Source organism: Leptonychotes weddellii, chromosome 4, assembly GCF_054177405.1.
Source record: "Leptonychotes weddellii isolate Sample4059 chromosome 4, ASM5417740v2, whole genome shotgun sequence".
Classification (NCBI taxonomy): Eukaryota; Metazoa; Chordata; class Mammalia; order Carnivora; family Phocidae; genus Leptonychotes; species Leptonychotes weddellii.
Genome location: NC_138372.1, coordinates 150408682 through 150434342, shown reverse-complemented (window position 1 = coordinate 150434342; position 25661 = coordinate 150408682). Strand labels below are relative to the sequence as shown.

General features: G+C 36.6%; 1 long non-coding RNA gene across 1 annotated transcript in view; it reads right to left on the bottom strand.

Annotated features, from left to right (window-relative positions):
• LOC145721154 (uncharacterized) overlaps positions 1 to 25661 on the bottom strand; it is a 63428-nt gene that overhangs the window by 35970 nt on the left and 1797 nt on the right. The window contains exon 2 of the long non-coding RNA XR_014144619.1: positions 23132 to 23267. This is a non-coding gene — a long non-coding RNA (uncharacterized LOC145721154). The remainder of the gene's footprint in view (positions 1 to 23131; positions 23268 to 25661) is intronic.

The window sequence follows — 25661 nt, the reverse complement described above, 5'->3', positions numbered from 1 at the left end:
CAAGTCCATTGAAACCCACTTTCTTACAATGCATTGTCTCTACTTTCTTTGTTTTTGCCAGAATGAACAAAACTGATTTTTGTCAGTTGTCACATGGAACAAGACAGTAGGGGGAAAAAAAAGGTTTTCCATACTTCCAAGTCTTACAACAAAAACAAGTGATCAGGCCATTGGTTGTGTGCTCGGGGAGAGTTTATGTTTCTAATATTGCATAGCACACTTATATCTGAGCCCGATTGGAAACAGTGCTAAGGTCAACAGGAAGGTTGGCAATTATGTTTACTTCAGATGGAGCCAATAAGCTATTGGTGCCTTGGGAACAGCAGTCTGAAAATCCTAAATCCTTTAGAAGTGTGGCCTCCCTTTTAGGTGGTATCGAGTGATTCTCACAGGCTTTCTTGGCATTTTTGGACATGTTGTGGGATGTGCTGCTGTTAAATTCTCAGGTCATTTTGTGAGTGTGCAGCCCTGATAACGGCCCATGTATGCCACCGCAGAGCTAGTTCTGCCAACACATCTTAGCTTTGACCCGCTAAGTGATTCAGACTATTTATTCAGTCACAGGGTTGAGTCTCTAAGTTAGAAAACTACCACTTAGGGAAAATATGGCAGATCACAGAGTGGTTTATAACCATCTTAGCCTGTAAATTCAAACCAGTATTTTTTTTTTATCAGAATTAGATCAGTCCTGCCAGCTCAATTTTCCTTTAGCAAATGTTATTTCTATGACACTCTAGTGTTTTTATTTCCACTGACATTGACTCAGACTACATAAAGCTATAGTACATCTGCACACTTTTGATATGAAGAATATTTTTCCTTTCTTTTCTAGGACTTAAACTTAATTTGTGTTTTAATTATACCGCGTATAAATGTGGCTTCGGGTCTCCAGAATGGCCTCCTTCCCTTTACCACCCACAAGAACAAAAACGGTCTGTGGGAAATCTAATGGATGCAACTGGTGAAAAGATTAACCTGGAAACAAAGGCAGCCTGATCTACTGCTCTTTCCCTCGCTTGTATTTGCAACAGCTCATAATGTTTATCTCACAAAAATGGGCTCCCCAGATCCCACCATTCAGATATATTGACTGTGAAACTCAAGCCTCTTATGGTCCTAGTAAGGTCGCCCCAGACACTGGGGCTTGTGGTGTATAAGTAAGTACTCTTTGTGGATCAACCTGAATTCAGATGTTGTTTTATTGGCATTGGAAGGGTGAACCTCATTCTGCTCTGCTCCTACAGGTGAAAATAGCACCCAGCTAACTTTCCCAATTGTTGCTATTATGCCGCTGTATTTCAGAATCATCTGGGGTGCTTGTTGGAAATGCAAATTCTTGATCCTCCCTATACTCCAGTATTGCATTACAGGTACATAACTGCTGTCTTCAGCACAGCTGCACTGGCCCACAACTGTAGAAATCCCAAAGAGGAAGATGCCACTGCTCCTTTACCTGATATAAACCAATACTTGATCTTGTTTTATACTTGGGATTGACATCGAGCCTTCCTGTGCAGATATAGCTACACAAGCTATTAAGAAATATTTCCAATCAAGTTGCTAAATAGCCACTTCCTGGAGCCCTGTGAGCACCCTGTTTCCACACCAGCCTCTCTCCTGGAATCTCTCAGGCCACTCTCCAACCCATGCTCCAGCAACTAAAGGATCAATGCCAAGCCTAACAGTGTCCTCTTCACTCACAGATTTTCTCACTGTGGGCCCTCGTGGGAGTCTTTATTCCCATGGCTATAACAATAACACCTTTGGTGGCTAATCATCAATTCTCATCTTCTGGTCATGCCTTATTCTGAGCTTAGAGCTCAGCTCCAAATATCTAACTGTCTGCCTGGTGGGTGTTTCATTGGCAGGTCCATAGCCAACAAAACCACAACTGTGTCAAAAAACAAATTTATCATCTTTCCGTCTAAATTCAGCTCCTCCTCCCAACTTCTATCCTGATCCCTGATTCTTATTCACTCTGCCACCCTTTGCCCAGTCAACTAAGCGTACAGCTGAGTCATCCCTGAGCCCTTGCTCTCTCCATTCAATTAGTCATCCAATTCGTTGAATTTTACTCTAAAATTTATGTTGCATCCATCATTTCTTTTCCATTCCCACTGCCACCACTTTACTGCAAACTCATTGCCTCACTTTTAGATAAACAATAATTTCCTTACCCCAGTCTTTTCCTTCATGCCACCTCCAGATGAATCCTCTTAAAACATCATTTTGATCATGTCAGGTTTCTATTCAAATGCCCTCAATTGGTCACCTCCCTCAAAGAAAAAAATCAGTGGTCTTAGATTGGCACATAAAACTCATATAATTGCCCCCCAAATGTTTTACCCCTCTCCAGCCCAGCCTTTGGTGGCAGACGTTTTATTAGATATTATAAAATTTAACTACAATCCTTACTGTACATATAATAAATTGAACTCCAGTAGGGAAGTGCTCAAGTGATGAAACCAGGATAATAACCCAATTTCGGTGACTCCTTCCACTACAACACATTCTTGCTAAGCCTTCCCTAGAAACTCCAGATATCTTTGCCAAATATCCCCTTTGTTTTCTACTCCTTACTGTGTTTCTGTTATAGATGCTGCATTGACGTTTCTCTTCCCTTCCCCTCATTGTTTTTCTGGAGACTTATTCAATTCTGCCCTAATCTTTCTTTCTTTTGGAGTTCAATTGAAATAAAATAAACTGCATATATTCAAAATGTATAATTTTGATCAGTTTTGACATATGTATACACTGTAAAATGATCATCACAATCTAGATTACAAACATTTCCATCTCCCCTCAAAAATTTCCACATTTCCCTTTGTAATCTTTGCTCTATTTCATGGTAATCCACAGGTAACCATTCATTTGATTTCTGTCACTAGAATCATACGATATGCACTTCTTTTTTTTAAAGCCTGGCTTCTTTCATTCAGCATAATGATTTTGGGATTCACCAATGTTGTTGTATATATCAGTAGTTAGTTGCCATTTACTGCCAACTGATATTCTATTATATGGATATGCCATAATTTATCCATTTAACCTTTGTTAAATCTTTGGGTTGTTTCTGGCTTGGGGCTATTACAAATAAAGCTACTATGAACATTTTGTGTACAAGTCTTTGTCTGAACCTGTGCTTTCATTTCTCTCAGGTGAATTCCTAGAAGTGGAATGATTGGGTTTTATGTTAGGTGTATGCTTAAATTCTTAAGAAACTGCCCAACTGTTTTCAAAATGAGAGTACCATTTTATATTCCCATTAGCAGTGTATAAGAATTCCCGTTACTTATGTCCATGCCAAGACTTTATATTAAGGCAACCTATGCCCTGAGATCTAAATCTGGCTTGCCACTTGTTTTTTTTTAAATAATAAAGCTATGCCTATTTATTTAGTTATCATCTATGGTTGCTTTCATACTATGACTGTAGAGTTGAACAGTTTTGACAAAGAGCATATGTCCAGTGAAGCCTAAAATATCTGGGATCTTTATACAAAAAAAAGTTTGCTGACCCCTGCTTTATATGGTCTCTCTCTTTTTTTAACTATTCTAATGGGTTATAGTGATTTCCAATTGTGGTTTTAATTTGTATTTTCCCAATGAATAATGAGATTGAACATCTTTCCATGTGCTTATTTGCCATTCACTTATTTCCTTTTGTGAATCTCTTTCAGTCTTTTTCCATTTGCATTTTCTCACTTTGTTTTGTTGTGCTTATTTCTTATTGAAATATAAGAGTTTCCTGTGTGGTTGTGAAACAAGTCCTTTGTCTGATATATTTAATGTAAAATTTTTCCCCATTTGGTGGCTTGCGTTTTAATTTTCTTGATGACATTTTTCATAGGATAGAGCTTTTAATTTTAAGGAAGTCCAATTTATTTTCTTTTTTTTATTTCTATCTAAAAAATCTTTGACCATGCTAAGGTCACAAAGATTATATCCTATGTTTTCATCTATTTGTTTTATCTGTTTGGGCTCTACTTTAGGCCTAATGTCCATTTAGAGTACAACTTTGCCTATGATGTGAGGTAAGGGTCAATGTTTACTTTTTTCCATATGGATATCCAGTTGATCCAGCACGATTTGTTGAAAAATCTTTCCTTTCCCGATTGAATTGACTTAGCAGCCCTGTCAAAATGTAATAGACATAAGTGTGTTTTCTGACCTCTGTCCATTCCATTGGTATATATGTCTATCTCTTGATCATTACCAAACTGTCCTGACTATGGTAGTTTCATAATAACCCTTGAAATCAAGTGGTGTTGTTGTTTTGTTTTGTTTTCCTCTCAAATTGCTTTACTATTCTATATCCTTTGGATTTCCATATGGATTTTGGAATATTTTGTAATTTTTTTTAAAGATTTTTTTATTATTTATTTATTTGACATAGAGAGAGACAGTGAGAGAGGGAACACAAGCAAGGGGAGTGGGAGAGGGAAAAGCAGGCTTCCCAGGACCCTGGGATCATGACCTGAGCCGAAGGCAGACTCTTAACGACTGAGCCACCCAGGCGCCCCTATTTTGTAAATTATTTTAAATAAAATATCATGCTGGGTTTCTGACTGGTATTGTGTTGACTCCACATGCAAAGTTTGGAAGAACTGCCATCTTAATTTTGAATCTTCTAGTTCATACACATGGTATATATTTTCATTTATTTAGGCCATCTTTAATTTCTCCCAGCAACATTTTTTGTTTGTTTGTTTAGTGTAAAGATCATGGATGTTTCTATTAGCCTAATGCTAAGTAGACAGCATAAGAGTAATTTTTGTCATTGCTGTAAATTGTATTTTTGAAATTTTGTTTTTCAGTTTTTTATTGCTAATATATAAGAATGTAATTGATTTTTGCATATTAACCTTGTGTTTTGTGAACTTTGTTCACTTATTCTAGTTTTGGTTTTATTTTTATTTTTTTCAAATTTTTATTTAAATTCTAGTTAGTTTAAATATACAGTGCAATATTAGTTTTGGGCGACTAGTTCTAGTTTTGGTTTTAAAGATTCCTTGAGATTTTCTATTTAAAAAGCATATCTACAGATAAAGTTTTACTTCTTAATTTCTGATCTTTATCATTTGAATTTTCTTTTCTTATTTTTTTGAACTGGTTAGGGCTGTCAGTACAGTTTTGGATAGCAGTGATAAAGTTACATCTGTGGTTTGTTCTTGATATCAGGGAGGAAAATATTCAATTTTTTAACATTAGCTATGACATTACTATATGTTTTTGGTAGTTTCTCTTTAATTAGAGAATTTTCCCTGGTATTCCTAGTTTGCTTAGAGTTTGTTCATGAATGAATGTTGAATTTTGTCAACTGCTTTTTTCTACATCTATTGAAGAGATTTTATTTGCCCTTTATTTTCTCGATATAGTGAATTACATCAGTTGATTCTCAAATATGAAACAATCTTGCATTCCTGGAATAGATTCTACTTGATTACAGTCATTTCAGGTTTTGTACTTGTATGTAATGTGGTATTTTTCCTTAGCTACTTTCAACATTTATTTCTTCATCTTTGATTTTCAGCAGTTTGATTACGAGTATCCAGGCATAGATTTCTTTGAGTTTATACTGTTTGAGATTTGCTACAGGTTTTTGAATCTGTAAATGTATGTGTTTTACTAAACTTGGGGAGTTTTCAGCGATTATTTCTTCAAATAATTTTTTCCTCCATCTCTTTCTCCTTTGTTTATGGGACGACATCACTCCTGTTAGATCAGTAAATATTGTCACATAGATCCCGTAGGTTCTGTTTATTTTTGTTTACCTCCATATATTTTGCTTCTCCAACTTTTGAGTCCTTTCCATCTGCTGCCTGCTTTTGTGTACATTTTATTGTCCTCGAGTGGGTATTTGTGGCATTTTCTCTAGAGTTTTTAGTTGTAATCAGAAGAAAGGTTGAGTTGTGGTAGATTTTTGCTGTCATAGCAGAATTAGATCTTCATTATCCAGTTCTATGGCTTTAAATACCACCCTATATCTGATGACTTGCAAATGAGTGTATCTAATCCAGACCTCTCTCCTTCACTACAGATATTTGTATCCAACTGTTTGCCTGACATCTCTAACTTTAATGTCTAATAAACATTTTAATATAAATTTGTCTAAGACTGAGCCCCTAAGCCACCTGGATTCCTAAAACCTGCTCTTTTATCTTTTCAATTTCTTTGGAGTCATCCTCAACATTTTTTCTTACATGCCACATCTGAACCATCAGCAAATCCTGTTGTCTCTGTTTTCAAAATACTTAAGTATTTCCACCACCTTCCCCTCACTAACCAGCTTTGCCCATGCCTTTACCACATCTTGCCTGCATTATCGCAGTTGTAGTCGGACTGATCTCCTGCTCATAAATGTTGAATTAATGGTCCACCAGCCCTAGATGCCTGAGACATTTGCACAATATTTAATTACTAGGACTTGCCTTGCAATGTTGACAAGTAAATGACTGAAAAGGTGAACATCACTTTTAGCTAATTGGATCTGTGGTTATAAATCAGGAAGCTAAAAATCCGCAAATCTTACTAAAATGGGTGGGACTCTCTCCTAGGGCTCAGCCTAAGTGATTGCTGAATTAAAAAATTCTTTAGCGCAGATGTATTCATATAAATCATGCATTGTATTTGCTTTACTTACAACTGGACCACTCCCATAAACTGGGAGTGTGTGCTATTCCTAAGTGGTAAGATTATATAATCAGAGTCTCATTATCAAATCTTTCAGCTTTGTATAGTGTTTGAGAGGCTTTGGGTTGTTTGATTGATTTGTAGATTTATTAGAGACTCTTCATAAAAGTATCTACCAGAATTATCGATCAGAAGTTATAAGAATCACTTACGGAATTTTCTGAACTCACAAATGCCCCTTTTCCTACTTTTTCCCTCTCCCCCCTCACCAGCATTCTGGTATGTTCCCCAGATGGTATGTCCTAATCTCTGAGAGATAGAAACATTTGGAAAACTCCCCCAAATAATTTTTATAACTGTAAAACCCTTCGTCCCTTACCCTAAATTGAGTGCCATTGGTGATAATGCTGATTTTTAATGGCTCTTAAGCTTCACACACACACATACATACATGCACATATATTGTCACAAGACCTCTTCTAGAGTAACTCTTTCTCTCCAATTCCTCTTCCTATTCTCTGTCCTGCTATCATTTCCCACCAGTTTTCTAAACTAACTTATTCTGTCCGAACAAACTCAGTCCAAGTCTTTAGGCTGCCCATCCATGTTTCAGTCAGCAACTTTTAGGATCCAGATTAGGTGTAATTTTGTCTCCTCTAGAAGTTTAAACACTCCAGTGACTCAGTTAGTTTAAGGCTTTTGTTGTACTAGATTATCCCACATAAAGACTGTATTGTTACTAAATCAACAAAGACTTCTTTGAAGTTTTTTGTGGGAGAATTTGATGGGAAACCATAACTCTTCCATTACTAGGAAGAGTTCTATATAATAAAGCTTCTCCCAAAATCTATTATAATATCACTTTGTTCCAGTTACAGAACTTTTCTCATTTCTTTACCACTTAGCTATTCTAGGCTTATAACTTCCAGAAAGACCAATGTCACAAGTTCCAAAGTGCTGTTTTTGTAAGATCTGTGTTCACACAAGTTCCATATGGTTGTTTCAAAGTATTTGAAATCCATTTTCGTATCTAGAAATAAGCTCAAGATATGAGAGTACAGGAGCAAAGAAAAGCAGTAAAAACTATGGCTACCTTAGCTAATCCCTCCTTTTTATTGAAAATAAGAAAATTTTAGAACTGGGGATTGAGATCAAAGATGAATCATCATTTGGGGCTGGTTTCTTTAGATTGTAGGATTGTGGATTCCTCCATTCTAAAACCTACAAATCATTTTGAACCTTTACATACATATAGCCCATGTTATAGTAATTAAATGCATTTCTGATAGATCACTTAAAGACAAAAAAAGGCCTGGCTACTGAAAACAATTCAGTCTAATACTCTTGCTTTATTTAAGGTCAAGTACTTAAAAAAATAATATACTATATAGTTACATTTAAATGAGATGAAATAAAGGGTATATTATAATTAAGATTTTATCTGTCTAATGTTTGATGTTTACGATATTTAATTCAGAGATTTAATTTTACATATATATGTATATATATATATATCTTTTGAAGTTTGCATTTTGAAATACTATCTTGGAACTCTAAGAGATTACCACGCAGACCTCTGAATATTTAGAAAAAAAATAGCATATATTAGGCACACTGTGTAATTATTATATTATAAACTTTGAATGTTTTATAAAAAAGTATTAGTGATGGTGATGGAGATGTGTGAATGGAATCAGTTACATTTTGGAGATAAATTATAAGATTTGCAATGGATTATATCTAGAAGGAGGTGATAGAGAGGGTTTATAAAGAATGGCTATTTAGGTTCTGGCTTAAACATTCTGGTGGATGGTGATATCCATTTAATTAAATGCAAAGAACAAGGAGGAACAGTTTAATACTAGGGAAGGTAGAGAATAACTTAATAAAGCTAAAGAAAGATCAAGAAATGAACTTACAATGATTTTATTTTTTTAACGGTTTTATTTATTTATAATAGAGAAAGACAGAGCATGAGCGGGGGGAGGGGGAGAGACAGAGGGAGAAGCAGACTCCCCACTGAGTAGGGAGCCCGATGCAGGGGCTTGATCCCAGGACCCTGGGATCTTGACCTGAGCCAAAGGCAGACAATTAACTGACTGAGCCACCCAGGCACACCACATATAATGATTTTAGTGATTAGGCTATCTCTCACTCATCATGTACTATACTGAGCATTTTGCATCCATTATTTTTTTCAGTGATGTCAGTAATTCTGTGAGCTTGATGGTGCTCATTTTAGGGACATATAAAATAACTTGCCTGAGCAGGATTCACATGCAAATTTGGTTAACACCACAACCCATCCTCCTTTAATTAAGCTGTTACAGATACCGAACTACGAAAAAGGTAATGTGTTGCTCACCTATATTATTTTACTTTAGAGTTCATGAAGATAAACATAGTAACTAATTTATGGAAAAGTAAAGAAATTTATTTTGTAACACAGAAGGATTTTCATATTAATTCTGGGCAGGGAGTTACCACCACCAACTATTTCAATACATAAAGAAAACTTGATTGATGTCAGTTACGGATCCTATGTTGCAGCTACTAAAAAACAACAAAAAAACTAGAACATAAAGTCAAAGTATTATCTTGGCTAACCTTTGATTAGATCAACACTCATCATTATGCTTTATGATTATTCACCAACAATTAATTTTAACATGTCACTTAAAGTTCTAACTAAGTATTTTGAGTACAGTTCTGAAATATTCAGAAAGTAATTATTTCGAAATCCACTGGAATAGAGTCCTAAAGCCAGATTGACAGATCTCCAGCCAACAGATTTGACATTCTGTTCTTTGCTAAAACTAATAAACAAATTTGCAGAAACTAATAAAACAACGTGGAACATTGAGAAGCATCTTCACCTGATGAAATGATAGGCCTGAGTTTGCTCCTGAATCTATTGTGGGCTGTGAGACTTTGGACAATTAATTTAAACTCTTTGAACCTCTACTCAATAATAAAATAGGATGATAACTTTTGCAGGTACCTGTGAAGATTAAAGAGTATGTGTATAGGGAATGGCAATATAATTATAATCAATTCTTATTTTTGTGACAATGATGATGATGATATGATGATGATGACAATGATGATAATAATGGCCATAATTATTTTATCTCAGTTGAAGTGTGGTTAGGAGCATGGACTCTAGTGGTAGAGTCTTTCATTCACAACTCATTTGGCCACTTACAGATCATCTATAAAATGCTAATAATAGCCCATACTTCATAGGATTATTGTAAAGATTATGTGGCTTAATTAATATATAGAAGTTAGCATTGCTCTTGGCATTTAGAAAGTGTTTAATAAATGTTGCTAATGGCATTTATTGTGATATCAGAGTAGGCATAATGTTAACAAATAATAAATCTTAATTGAAAATAATAAATCCTATTTAAAAAACTCTATAAATGATAAATGATAAATTTCTTAAAGATCTTAGAATTACCTCTTAAACATACTTCATATTCCTTGGTGAATCTGCCTCAATTTCCATGACAGTAACTAATGATATTTTCATGTTTCTTAGATTCCAGATTTGTTTTTATTTATCACAAAGAATTGAAGGAATACATGTGAAAGTGCTTGTAATGTCATAAAGGACAAATATAAAATATCATTCAAGCAATGTTAATAATTATGAAACATTCTAAAACCTATTACCTGTCTATAATCTACTCACCTACTTACCAACCTATTTATCTTTTTTCATCTTTAAAAGCATTTTCTTGTAGTGCATCATTTTGTACTTGAAATAATGCAATAATAGTGGAATAATGCAATAAAATTAGTACCCCATTTTGTAAATAAAAGTGGAACAATTTCTTCAATGACTCAAGAGATTAATTAAAATGCCCACATATAGGACATTTATTTCATGGCAGAATATTATCTGCAAATCTAGATCTCTCACTCACTTTTTATTAGCGTGAACCTGTTTTAATCCATATTTTACATCTACTTTGAGCCTTCCACCATATTCTATTCATTCACTCATCCACTTATTTAATTCCTCTGGTTTGTTATTCACTCTGTTCATTCAACAAATATGTGCTGAAGCCACTCAGTACACCCACACCATCACAGATACAGAAACACTTACGAAGAACAATGGAGTAGAAATCAGAAGACCTGGGTAAAATATCTGGCTCTACCATTAACTACCTGTCTGATATGAGTCTTCTCCCTATGGATGGCCCACCAGCATTTTCTAGCTTAAAAGCACACTCTTCCTTTGTGAAACCTCCCAAGATCATCCTATACTGTAGAAGTAGTTTCTCTGTGCTTCCCTAGCATGGTGCTTCTATTGCTGACCTCATTTACCACCTATTTAATGCTGCCTTGTATAATAGTATTTGCCCTGAGTGAGATGGATTTTCACAATAGAGAATTAGAAGAGTGAGAGAGGAATAGGCAGGAGGGAGAAAAAGCAAACCAGGTAGTAGAATGGCATGAATTATTATGTGGAGTTGAAATCCTTTAAGGCAAGACTTTTTTAAGTTGCAACAGAAGCCCTTCTCAAACTGGCAAAATATCATGCTGTGGTTGCAGAAAGCAGAGACTCACTCAAGTTGTCTCAAGTACTTAAATGATATCAAGATTATTCTAAGATAGGTAGTATGTAGGCACATTAATGGCCCCTCCTTAGATGTTCACATCCTAAACAGCAGAAACTTTGGACATGTGATATTGCATGGCAAATGGAAATTAAGGCTGCTACCTTAACTAGGGCAATTAAAGAATAGTTAACTGGAGTAAGGTTGCTAATTAGTTGACCTTGAGTTGCAGGGGTGGCTCTGAATTTTCTGCATGGGCTCAATGGACTCACAGCATCCTTATAAGAAACCAGCAAGTCAGGAGAGTCAGTGTCAAAGTCAGAGAGAGACTTGAAGATGCTACACTGCTGGCTTTGAAGAAGTAGGAAAGAGCCATAAGCCAAGGAATGGATGCTGTCTCTAGAAGCTCAAGATGTCAACGAAACAAATTTTTCCCTAGAGCTTATGGAAGGAACACAGCTCTGCTGACACCTTGGTTTTACTCCACTGAGACTCATTTTGGACTTTTGACCTCCAGGACCGTAAGATAATAAATTTAGGTTGTGTTAAGCCACTAAGTTGGCAGTAATTTGTTACAGTAGCAATAGGAAATTAATGCAGGTAATAATAAGACTACAGGCATCTAAACCATATATCCAAGCATTCTAGAAACCCAAGAACAATGGTATGGTCCAGCCTCACAGGAAGACCAGTCTCCCTGGGGCTTGAACGTGGAACAATTTCTTCAATGACTAAAACATCCTTTGAGATCCAGCCTTCTAGGTTTTGGTTTATCTATAGCTTTTACCCTAAGAGGATTTTGTTGATACTTCCTCTTGCAGTTTTTCGATAATGTGAATCAACCTTTCTGTGTTTCTGCTTTTCTCTCTGTGGCTTTCCAATTCTAATCCCAGTGCCAACCAGCTACCTCACACTTTCCCCTACTTACACACTGATCTTATTGGCTACAGGCCTTTGCTGTCTGCTTTTATCGGTGTGTTCTCAATTTTTACCCTTCCCTACCAGTAGTTCTATCTCTGTTCATATGTCTATCACCAAATGAGAGAATTTTATTGATTTAATTGGTCGATATTGGCCCTAGGGATCAGAGATCTGGTACCAGGCAATTTCAGTAGTTGCTGGCCAAACAATATTGGCTGCTCTTGGATCAGGCATGTACTGCTGGTGTAATAACCTTGGCAGATGGGGAAGTGCCATGAGTTACAAAACATGCCCACTGAGGGAGTTTATCCAGTAGGGACTTTGTGTGTGCATGTGTGTGTTTAACACTTAGAGCAAAATAGACCCTCTTTTTTTTTTTTTAATTACAGAGGGTTAAAAGTATGGGTTCTGAAACAAAACACCCTGTATTCAAATCTTGGCACAGCTGTGAGACTTAGGACAAGTCGCTTAACTACTCTAGGTCCACATTTCTGCATTTATAGAATGGAGATGGTTTAATATCTACATCATATTTGTGAGGATTAAATGAAATAATCCAATTAATATTCTGGGCATATGATAAGCCCTCAATAAATGCCAGGTGCTATTATTGTTTTTATGGCATCATAGTTCTTACGAGGATTAAATGACAAGTTTATATTCTTTACTGCTACATGTGAAAAGGCCTTATCTCCTGAGGAGAGTAGATGATCGGTCCTTGGAGATGGAAGATAGTATCTTACATTGCTTTGGAATCACTCAAAGAAACCCATGCAATTTCTTTGTTATTAGATGTTACCCAGTTTCTTCCTTCATTCAGTCAGTTCTCATTGAGCATTTAGTATGTACCAGAATCTGTTATTAGACGCAGAGATACAAAGATTAATAGGATAACAGTATCTGGCCTGAAGGCATGCCTCAGTGTTCAGGATGATAGGAAGAAAAAGAAGAAGAACCATGGAGACATTAGGAAGTAGACTCAGTGAACCCTTGTTGACACTTGAACTTTTCAGGAGAAGAAAGGGAAGCAACGAAGACGTAGTGACCTCACAGATAATTAAATGCAACTCTCTCATTTTATGGATGATGAAACTAAGATTAGGTACACATGAGTCTTTGCTTCAATGAACCCTCTGGGCCACTTTCTCACTGTGAACCTAGCAGTGTGTGAGGTCCTTAGACTGGTTTAGAGGCAATCCCCTGAGTCTCCCCTGTGAGAATCTGTCAGAGCTCAATACATGATACCTTACTAAATGTCTACTTGCCCAGAGTTTCTAGCATGGCTTATCCTGCCATTGGCTGAAACTGTGAACATCAGGCCAGCATCCAATGCTTTGAAAGCTCTGAAATCAAATTTGACACATCATTGTCTTTTCTGTGAGGACATGCTATAAATCATAAACATTTCCCAAGTCTAAGGAAATCTGTACATAACCATTGTTGGCTTTCCTCAGTTAAGCATTCTAGCGTAACCATTCTTTATTCTGTCTCCAAAGTGTCAACCTATCATGCTCCCAAAGAGTTCATAATAATCTAGTAGTTTTTTTGTTGGCCAATTGTGTAGTCAAAGGCTCCATTCATTCTTTTGAAAATGTATTTTCCAAAACCAAGGTGTTAATTCTTATGATTATATTTAAGAATATTTTATATTATCTGCTAATTAAAATTGTCTCAGTAATATAAAGTTTAGCAAAACCTTACCATACCTCCCATAACCTCACATAAGTGCTTTGTTCCTATACCACCCTGTGCATTCCTTTATCTTTCATTGGACAACATTTTAACAAAAGTATATCTTCATTTCATCTGGGAGATTGTGTACCCTTTGACAGAAGAATCTCTCTCTTTCTTTCTTCCTATATTTTATACATATTCAGTAAATGAAATCTTTGTATCCCTAGTCCTTAGTGGGATCTAGCATCAAGTAGAGTTTCAACAAATGCTTGCTGAATTGAACAGAATAAATTAGTCTTATTCAGTCATTCATTCAACAAATATCTGTATGTACCTATTATGCCTGGTCCTAGTCTATGTAGGGAAGAAACATTGGTTGATAAGAAATACTTAATCACTGTCTCTATGAAACTTGGTCTAGCAACTTATTTTTAATAATGCCATTTTATAAACAAGTCTTACTCATATGATTTCCTTTCAGTGGTGAATAACCATGAATTCAGAAATTTTCTATTCATATAATGTTTCCAATCAAACCAAGCTAATAATAGTTATTTCAAAAGTGGCTTCCAATTCTTGCAAGGTTAGTTGTAGTCTTTGGAGCTTCATGTCTGCTATTTTTAATGGCTTTCTTCCCAAAGCAGCTTAGTCTAATTGGGAAGGGATGTGTTCTTTTTATGATAAGGGAATAACTCTCATGAATGATAATGGGAGTTATGTGTGAACATGAAGAAAAACTTGACTCTTAATGCTGTAGATTGCATAACAGCTTTTCAGAGACTGCTTTTATGATTGATTGTCTCTCCCTAAATGGCTTCCATCTATCAATATGATTTGAGGAAAGGGTTGCTTTTTTATTCTGGATAAGTCTCTCAAAACAAAGACCAACTAATTATTTGAAAATTCCAAAACACACTTTAGGATAGTGTTATGGAGTGAAAACACTTCCATTTGGATATCCCATAGGAGCTGCCATTCATTAATGTTTAAAACAGATGCTTCAGTGAGCAACATATTTAATTAAATCCAAACCTGTTGTTATTATTCCAGAAAATATTATTAGCACAAGTTCCAAATGGAACTCACAGCAACTTCTGGTTGGAGTTTGTGAAAGATATTTTAATTTCTTAAAGAATTTACTTAAAGTAGAAATCACTGCAGTTATCTAGATAGTTTTTTTTTTTTTTCAAGTCAAGGCCATGATAGTTGTGAGAGTTAGTTAATTACTTAGAATCATTGCTACTTTGATAGAGTGACTGAGTGGACCAGCTGGCTGGACAGGCCACATACATCATTATAAAATGCTGGAATGTGCACACGAGGTATCTGTCTGTGCTTCTAAAAAAGGACAAATAAAAAGAAAAAAAATGTCTTCAAATTTTATAACATGGACTTAAAAGATTGGCAGATGTGTCACTAATTATGTAATTGCTGTCTTATGTGGTTCTAATAAAATTATTTGAAGCCCAAAAAATGTCTAGCAGTGAATTATTTAATACACAGTTATAACAAAAATAATTAGTATTTACTTTAAACCCTAAATTGTCAACAAAAAACCTCAAGTAATTATTTTCATAGTGCTGCATAATGAAATAAATGTGTAATTAGTGACAGATGGGACTTTTAAAATTTAAAACATAGAAAAAAATCATATCACCTGTTTTGATTACTATTTTTTTACATGAGTGAAGTTACAATTTGTGAAAATGAGGTACAAAGAGAATGAAAAGAATTAACTCTCTAAATTAATGCGATAGTCCTTGTTCATGTTTCCCAGGGTCCTGTGAATTTTCTTTAAAGTGTCTTTGGTTTTGAAGCCCAAAGATAGGTTTGAGCCATGTCATGTCCACTGTTTCACACTATTTTAAGTAAACAACATTAGGATCTCTTAGATCTTAGAAGCACCATTTTATTTGAGACCAAGTTTTAATAGCAGGATAAAATTTGAGGTGAAATTACCAGCACATACTTGTTTCATATGATAATTTTTCCAGTCTGTCCATGTCTTTTTCTGTGCAAAATGAGGACACATATCTCTCTGTGGCCTATAAAATGTCCTGAGCAATGGCTAAAATAATCAAGATGGTCTCATCTTGTCAGTCTATAAGCTTGCTGTGATTCTGTTGATTATATTACGAGCCTGTACTGAAGATGAATGTTTATATGCTCCTCATCAGCACTCACTTGCAAGTGGCTATGCATTTTTATCATCTTATTTCTGGTGTTAACTAGATTATGATGTGCTCTACCAAAGAGATCTTATTCTCATTTTCTCTGCTTCCTTTATTCACCTCTTCCTGGCCCTATAACTTTGGAGTTTACCCGAGCCCTTGCTTATCAAGGATAAGGATAAGGATAACCCTCCTTATCAAGTTAGTGCCATGGCAATGATCATAATAACATGAGTCATGCTTTTGATGGGTTTTCTTTTATAGCTTCAGTCTTCTTTTTAAAAAATGCATTATGGAACCATACCCCAAACATGTAGTTGGAAATACAAACTTATACTACAGAGCTAGGAACTTTTGGAAGGCATGGATCACCTCTCATTTATTTTCTGTCTCTAAAGCCAGGCATAGTGGTAAATTAGTAGGTGCCCAGCAAGTGTTTGTTGAATTATTTATTAGCCTATGTCATAGATCATGGAGGGAAGAGAAGATGATCTCATCCTTCATGTTAAGAAATGTAAATGTATGAGAAATTTCAGTTATTTGAAAGAATCCAATAAGTAACCTTCCTTTTCTGGCTGAATTTGGAACCAACTGAAAGACATATACAGGAATCAGATAGATACCAAAATATCAGTCTTCTTATTGAGAAACATTTTTTTTTTTTTAAAGTTACTTCTGTGGCTAAATGGATTTGCTAACACTCTACTGATGTAAACTTATGCCCCAAATTGCAGTGTATTTCCACAGGGACCAGCCTCTTTCTGCCTGGGAATTAGCAGGCCAGAGGTTCCTTTTCTGCAGGTGGGTGGAAACTAAAGTCCCAGAAGGGGCAATGCCATCTGTGTCCAGTCTCTCCTACCAAACTTACCTACTAAAAAAGTGAATCCATCTTCCTTCCCTGAAGAATAAGGATGTGGAGAAAGTCTGGAAACCCAAGGAATGGGAAATAAGAATTTCCCTAAATGTTCTCCCTTTGTTTTTGTTTCCTGTAGATAGAACTTTGACTTCCCTATCAAAGCAATCAACCTATTAAGAGGAGTCAGGAAAATGGCAATGAAATTGTTATCTTTGTTACTGACAAAAGCTAGTCTGCAAAACACAACTTCGATTTGTGTCTTAAACACTGTCCTACACCAAACTTCCTCCCAAACTGCCCTCTCGCACAGAGTCAGGCCTTCCTGCATGGCAGGGTAGCAGCTCAGAATGCATCCTCACCAAAGTCACGAGAGGATTCCAAAGGTGCTGACTCAAAGAAGCTGACCAGCTTCTTTGTCAAAATTCAGCAGAGAGATAAGTGAATCACCCTTTCTCTCTTGTAGTGAAAGAGGGGGCAGAGATTAGCCAGAAGTGTTACACTGGTTTCCATTCTGCCACAAGAAAATATGAGGAGTAGGATGTGTTTGCAGGAGGAGCCAAAGAAAAATTGTAGGCAAGATCACAACTGGTTTGCAGAAAGGTCACTATGAAGAATGTATTCAGAACAGGCAATACTAAAGCCCGGGAGACAAGGTAACGCATAGTGACTGAAATCTCAGGGTTAGATAGGATGACTCAGGGAGAGTATGTGGAGAAAGGAGTGAATAAAATAGAAGAGAGCAGAAGATGAATGCCCCAGAAATGCAAATATTTACCAGATAGCTAAACAAAGAGGAGCCCAATGAAGCTGAAGAAGAGCAGCCAAGAGAATTTGAAGAAAAAAACTAGAAGGGAGTTGCACAAAGGAAGCAGTGGCCAATAGTGTGAAACCTTCAATAGTCAAATGCGATAAGGACTGGCAGGTCTCCCTGGGGTTGAGCAATGGGGAGGGAATTGAGAACATCTGTAAGAAGACTGTTACCAGAATAAGTGGATCAGAAGCCACATTGCCTTGGATTGAGAATTGTATGGGTTGAGAAAGTGGAGATGGTTTTTAGAAACTTGACTACAAATGAAAAAGATAGTATGATAGTTAGATGGGCACTTCAAGCCCAATTGGCCACAATCCTAAGCCATATTCCCTAACAGTGTAAGCACTAATTGAAATGATTTTTGTACTCTACCTGCCTTCTGTATGTATATTTCAATTAGCTCCAAACTGTAGTGGAGTCTGGGCAGTGGGAGAACAGTGGTGTTATTTATTAGGCATTTCCAAACTCCAATAAAGGAAGGATGAATATGGGTTGAAATAATTTGTGGAAGGGAAGATGTTGAAGAGCAGGGTTCCAGCCTGAAGGTTTTTATCTTTTCTTCGAAGAGGGAGGCAGGATCATGGAGTGATTGGGCAGGAGGGAAGCAGTAGGTGGGAGCCTAAAGGGACATGACGGGTTGAGAAGAGATTCTGTGTGAAACGGAAATGAGTGTTAACCAAGAGCAAATAAGGTTATTGTAAGAGCAAAATTCAAGTTATTTTTTAATAGTGAATTTTTAGTGGAACCTATGTACATACATTGGGAAATGACTCCAAATTCAGTCAGCTTCCCAAGAAGAAAATCATTTTGCAATTGAGACTCTTGGCTTCTGAGAACCTAGTTATTCTTGGTTCTTTTACCATTATGAACACTATTCTCAGTCCTCTTGTTCTCTAATTTTAATGTTGACATGCCCTAGGGACTCATCATTGACCTTTTTTTTTTTTATATCTCTACACTCTTTCCTTATTAGGTTTCATTCGCTCCCCTTGGCCTCAACCTAAATGCAAACAGCTTCAAAACTTAAACTTAGCATTCTGACCACACTGGTCAGTTGTCACAAGGTACCTGAAACTTAGCAATTTAAATGACAAAACTTCCAGAAACCCTGCTCTTGCTCCCCATCTCAGTTACCCTGACCTTATATGTCTTCTTTATCTCTCATAGCTCAGAGTGCTAAGTAAATCATGTTAGATGGCTTTCTAAGCCAGGGCAAAACAATAATTAGCAAGGTCTGCTTGGCATTCTGAAGTCAAATACATATAATTCACAGTTACTCACTGGGCAGATGATCCATGTCACTGTTCCTCTCCTAATTGCTGTATTTATGTAGATATATGCTACCCAACATAATAGCAGCTAGCCACATGTAGCTACTGAGCACTTGAAATTGGTTAATAACCATTTTGGGATGTGCTGAAAGAGCAAAGTACACACCAAATTCCAAAGACTTAATACTGAAAACTAATGTAAGAATATCTCATTAATAACTTCATATTGATTGAATGTCAAAACAGTATTTTAATGTGTTAGGTTAAGTATGTTAAAATTAATTTTAACTATTTCTGTGTATTTTTTATGCAGCTTATTAGAAAACAGAAAATATTTCTCACTATTTCTCTGTACAGGCTTGGTTTGGCGGTAACTACTTATTCTGTATTTTGACTGAATTTGTATAGCTACTATTGCATTTAGCACATTTTATTGAAATTATACTGGATGTGTATAATTATTTTTGGTAACCCATCATCTGAACCTTTTTCTCATAGGAGGTAAATTTTTTGATAGGTAGTTTTAATTTGAGACCTCCCTCCAAAGCAAGTACAGTTACTAGAGACTTTCTTGGTTAGGGAATCAGCAGTTGACTTAGGCTCAGCCAATCAAATGCACCTTCCCTAGATTTGTACTGGAAGTTGGTGAGGCAAAGAAGCTTAGATCATGAAATCTTCATTCTGGTATTAGAAGGCAGTCATGGCAACACTGAGTTTTCCATTGTCCATAGCTGGCTGTTGAGTAAGCAGAGGTGCCCGTTCCTTAGAAAGTCTGCAGCAGGGCTTGCTGGACTCATTTTTCACCAGAGTTTTGTTCTGTCTCCAGCTGTTAGTTTCTCTTCTTCCTGCTTGTTTTCTAAGCTTAGTCTCACAGCTTTCTGTGAACGACCCAAAGTTGTTTCTGTCACTCTCCCTTGTTGAATAATCCTGAGTAGATTTTGGTACTCAATAACAAATACTGACCTATTTTGCTCACTGTATTCTTGGAAGATGAATAAAGTAGAGAAAGAAGGTAGGAAAGATGTTTCTGGAAGGAGACTCAACACAAACAAAGACACAGAGGCTAGAAATGCCACGCTGTGAGGAACCACAGGAGATTGGAATTAACAGTGTACCAGGTAAAGGGCAACATGCCAAGGTAGAGAAGCTGTCAAGGATAAAAGCCTGAGGATATTGCACACTATGCTGGGAGGTTATTCTGTGGATGATGATGACCACTAGAATATGTTAAGCAGGGAAATGGCAAGGTCATATTTGCAATAAAGATCGATTACCCCATCAGTTAGGAATGATTTGGTTGCACACAAAGAAAATCTGATTAATAAAAGTTTAAACCTTAAGGGCGCATACTGCATGCCTTACAAGAAATCTAAATGCAGTCAGTATAAGGCAGTACTGTCTTCAAAGCCTAAACTATTGATATCATTCTCCCCATTCACCTTCCTGTGTGTGCTGGCTTTTATCCTCAGGTTGATATTTCATGGTCACAGATTGGTCACTCCATATATCATGTACTTACCCCAAATAGCTAAATTAATAAGGGAGAGAAAGGGGTAAGCTGCTATTCCCAAGCTGCTATGTCTTTTGTCAGGGAGTAAAGCCATTCCCCAAATTCTTTATCTGATGTCCCCTTATATTTCATTGTAGAGAATCAGATCACCTAACCACTCCCAACTGGAAAGGAAGCTGAGAATATGAACATCTGGTAAGGAAAAAACAAACAGAAAAACCCCTATGTATCAGTCAGGAAAAAGCATACTCAAATTGGATAATTTAAAGAACTCTTTACAAAGTGATAATTGAAGAGATGAGAAACCACAGAGATAGTGCTTTCACTGTTAAGTGAATGCTATTAAGAGGAGAGGGTTACATTCTCACCTTGCCCTAAAGTGACACATGGAGGAAGTGGCTACTGAAACTGGAGACAAAGAGAGTTGTGTGGAGAGGAACAACTGATTGGAGTTATAGTCTTTGGTCACATGATGTAGTTGGTGCACAGTGACTTCATGAGGAAGGAACTGGAAAAGGAAATACCCCAGCCTTACTCATTTCCCTTTGACCACAGCTAGCTCATTGGCTAAATCCAACTCAAAGCCAGATGACAAAGGAGTCCATCAATATTGTCCATAGAGATCAACCTTGTGGGGGGAGGGAACAGTGTGAGGAAGTAGGATTTGGATAGGTAGATGGAAACTTCAGCACAAGGTTGTCTTGCCTGGATTAATCTGGATATGGACATGAGCTGCCAGAACAGACTGAGGTATTGCTAAAAGGAGGAAGGGAAATGTTTGTGGTGTAAGCAGCCAATACAGTCTGCCATATTGATCCTTGTTACAGTTTAGAGATGGATTTAAGATGGGAAATTTATCACAACACTCCCTTGTAAGAGATCATGGGAGACAGTGATTGTTAGTTGACATAATTATCTAAGGAGGATTTTTTTTTTAAGATTTTATTTATTTATTTGAGAGAGAGAATGAGAGAGAGAGCACATGAGAGGAGGGAGAGTCAGAGGGAGAAGCAGACTCCCTGCTGAGCAGGGAGCCCGATGTGGGACTCGATCCTGGGACTCCAGGATCATGACCTGAGCCGAAGGCAGTCGCCCAACCAGCTGAGCCACCCAGGCACCCTCTAAGGAGGATTTCATGTGGGATTATAAACCTAATTTTTTCTTGGTTAGGGTATGCCTTTATAAATTTAAAATATTTGCTAGCCTTAGAGAGTTGATGTACATTTCAGATGAGTACATTTTCATCTGTCTTAAATTTTGTAAAATTTGAAATTTGAAAATGATTTGCATTGCAATAAATCATTGTATTAACTGGTAGAAAGGAAAGTGAATTAGAAATTAAGTTAACTGTATTACTCAGGGAGAATTCAGCTGTTTAACAGGGGCAAGAGTCTGAACTATACTTTTGTCATCTATAAGGCTGGGACATTATATTAGACTGCTCTCCTTCTTCATCTGTATACGTTTAGCTTCTAATTCAAAACCTGCATATAATCACACCTACCTTCCTCCCATTCTCCCACCCTCATCCTTAATCTCTGAAAACCACTAATTTATATGCTAAAATTTTGTTATCAAAATTTTATATAAATGGAACCATAGTATGTAACATTTTAGGATTTTTTTTTTTTCACTCAGTTTAAGTCCCAGAGATCCAGTCAACTTGTGTTAATCAATAGTTTACTCCTTTTTATTGTTGAGTTGTGTTAGGTACATAAGTACCTTTTCATTCACATTATTCTTCAGTCAATTATACTTTTTAACTAATTAAGTGTATTGAGTATTTGTGAACCAGTTGCTTAGGTGAATTATCATATGCTCATCGAAATCCTTGTTATTCAAAGTGTGGTGGGCAGATCAACAGCCTCAATATCATGTGGAACTGGTTAAAATGGGGGCTCTCAGGTCCCACTCCCAACCCCCAGAATTAGAATGTGCAGTTAAATAAGATCCTCAGGTGATTCGTATGAGCAATAACGTGAGAGAAGCACTGATCTATATCACCCTGAAGGCATTAAACAAATGCAGAGCTTACTTGAGGGTGGTTCCCCTGCAGATTATAAAGTTGGGTCTCTACTGTACCCCTTGGAAGTGATTTAATATATTTTCTCTGAACTTTCAGATCCTCTTAAAAAAAAAAAAAAAAGGTTAACTGGATTAATTTTCCCCAAGCTTCATCAGACATATTACCAGTCTGTGTGAAAATATTCTCTCCCTTAGCCAATCTGGCAAATCCACTGGAGAAAACTGGGAACTGGCTCGTGGCCATTCTATGTGCAGAGCGCCACCATTTTCACTACAGAAAGCCCTATTGTCTAGAAATAATAGTGAGGTTTTGCCCACAGCAGAAATCTGCATTCAATCCTGCTGTCTCAGGAGTGGAATTTTGCTTGGAGCCAAATTCTCAAGTCTTCTTAATTTTGGTGAAGATATGTGTTTTTGCAAGTGCAAATTCATGAAATTAAAGTTGGACTTTTCCTAGCTTTCCTCTATCCAGTGTTTTATGACAGGAAGGACCTTTGAGTATTTTCTCAAAATAGCAAGTGCCAGCAAAACTAAGCCAGGTTTGCTGTTAAGCTCACCACCCAAGTCTTTGTGAAAGGTTGGCCTAGAAACATAAGGATATCACTATGAATTTTGATAATCGTCCAGAGTGTTCCAGTCAGGTGTAGCCAGTGGACCAAAGGAGCATCACACTCGAGAGACTACTGCACCTGAATCCATGAGATCCCTTCACCTTCTGGTCTTCTTAGTAATACTCTCTTAGCTTCTGCTTTCTTGTGTCAATTATAGATACAGCATTCAAGATAAATAAAAGGGCCCAGGGAACTGTGAAGACTGCCAAGTAGTCTGATTAAAAAAAAGAAAAAAAAATATTTCTATTAAAGATGTGTAAAGTGGCTTCAGTGAGAAAAATGCACGCTGAAATGATTGCAAATAAACCAAGGGGCATGTACTACAATTTCATTATTGCAAGAAACAATTCAATTGAAAAGGTTACTTTGACTATTGTTTTAGTTGGAACGATGTTTGTTTTCATATTCCCAGTTGCTAAATGCAGACAGAATTTCTAGCAATAGCCACAGTATGTAGCTGTAACAGCAGTGTTCTTGCCTGACTTAGGTAGCATCAAAATAGTTGCAATCCCAAAGGTAATTATCCTCTTCCATTGCACTCACTGTGTATAATGCTCTGATGTATTCTGAGTCCAGATATACTGCATTTCAATAACTGTGCTATTTAAACTGGAAGTATGTTTTAAAACTATACAATGTTGGATGGGCAAGGATTTTTTAGTAAAGAAATGAGAAATAACTTTTGTTTTGAAAACCTTTAGTTTGTATACTGGTTTATGGCAAATTTCTTTTACATTAAACTTCATAGGTTTTTAAGTTAGAGCCAACTAAAGTGGAACAATCCACTTTTTTCATATAGTTATTAAGAAAATGCCCTTGTCTGGCTAAAGGGAAACAAATGAGTTACATGAATCAGATGAGTTAAGTAAGTGTTTTGGGATTAAGAAGCCATCTCTGTCTAGTATCAATACGCAGATTTGTTTATATCTAAGATTCAATTCCATTACTATTCTTAATCACATCAAAAGAAATTTCTTTAAGCCACTGGTGTTAGTGAAGGAAACATCCTAATCCAGTTTATGAGTGTTTTTTCCCCCTGATACATTCTTGAATCTTCATATTGTAGAACTATTTGGAGAGGTTCTTGGCTTTCTCCTGAATCACAACTGGAGAGGTCACTTGTTTCCTATGTGTATCCTCATACTGCTTGTAATTAAAAAAAAAATAAAATAAAATTTTACCTTTTGTGTGGCTGGGTTTTGTATGTCTTTTTTAAACTATGACTTTAAGGGTGTTATTCTATTCACATAGGAGGAGGGAACTGACCAAGTTGCAACTAAGGATGGGTGCTGAGTAGCTGGTTAATGACATCCACATTTCTTAAATTCTTGCATGTTGTAGAGCTTCCAAAGTGCTCTTCAACAGTAATTAACATGAAAGTTAAGGCCACAGATCCCCAACAATTTACTGTGTTGTTTTTTTTTAAGGCTAAAAATGTTTAAGTTGAACTTTTATTTTATTTTTTATTGCTGGCTATTTTATCACTGTGACTTTCCTCTAAAAGAGGAGTGAGGTACCCTAAGAGTACTTTTTGATGAATGTTTTCTTTATAAGACCAAAGTCATCAAGAGGAGTTCAACCTTACAGGCAATCCCTATAGCCATTTCCATAAAATTTGAAGATGAGTGTTCCATCAAGTTTTTAAAACTAACCCTACTCTACTTTGCTTATTTGTATATTATTGGGCATCATTCTCAACTCAGATTATTCTACATTGCACATCTATTGAGGCAGGTGACTTCTCTCCTTGGTGGTCTCTGGAAGTGTTTAGGGAGGGCTTCAGCAACTGCAGCATCCTCTCTTGCTGCTTTGACACTCATTTTGAAGATTGCAGACTTGTGTGGGTCTTCAGCCTGAGGAATAGTGTAAGACTTCTGATGGTAGGTTGACCAGAAGGACTACTTCCTCTTTCAGGCTTTATATTCTCAAATTTCTATATGCTTCCTAAATTAATTGATATTGATCTTGAGCCAATCAAACAATTTTTTTCTGTTTTTTTCCTATTACTTTTTCTCAAGCTTATTATTGTCAGTTGCACAGGAACAGGATTTTCAAGGCTTAAGTGATTCATACTCTGTCATTTATAATTGTCCTTTTTTCTTACGTGAACTTTCAACACTTGTTATCCCATCATTGTTTAATTTTTTCTCTTTATTTCTTTTTTTTTAAAATTTTTTTATTGTTATGTTAATCCCCATACATTACATCATTAGTTTTATTTTTTTATTTTTTTATTTTTTTAAGATTTTATTTATTTATTTGACAGAGAGAGACACAGCGAGAGAGGGAACACAAGCAGGGGGAGTGGGAGAGGGAGAAGCAGGCTTCCCGTGGAGCAGGGAGCCCGATGCGGGGCTCGATCCCAGGACCCTGTGATCATGACCTGAGCCGAAGGCAGACGCTTAACCGACTGAGCCACCCAGGCGCCCCGACATCATTAGTTTTAGATGTAGTGTTCCATGACTCATTGTTTGTGCATAACACCCAGGGCTCCATGCAGAACGTGCCCTCCTCAATACCCATCACCAGGCTAACCCATCCTCCCACCCCCCTCCCCTCTAGAACCCTCAGTTTGTTTTTCAGAGTCCATCATCTCTCATGGTTCGTC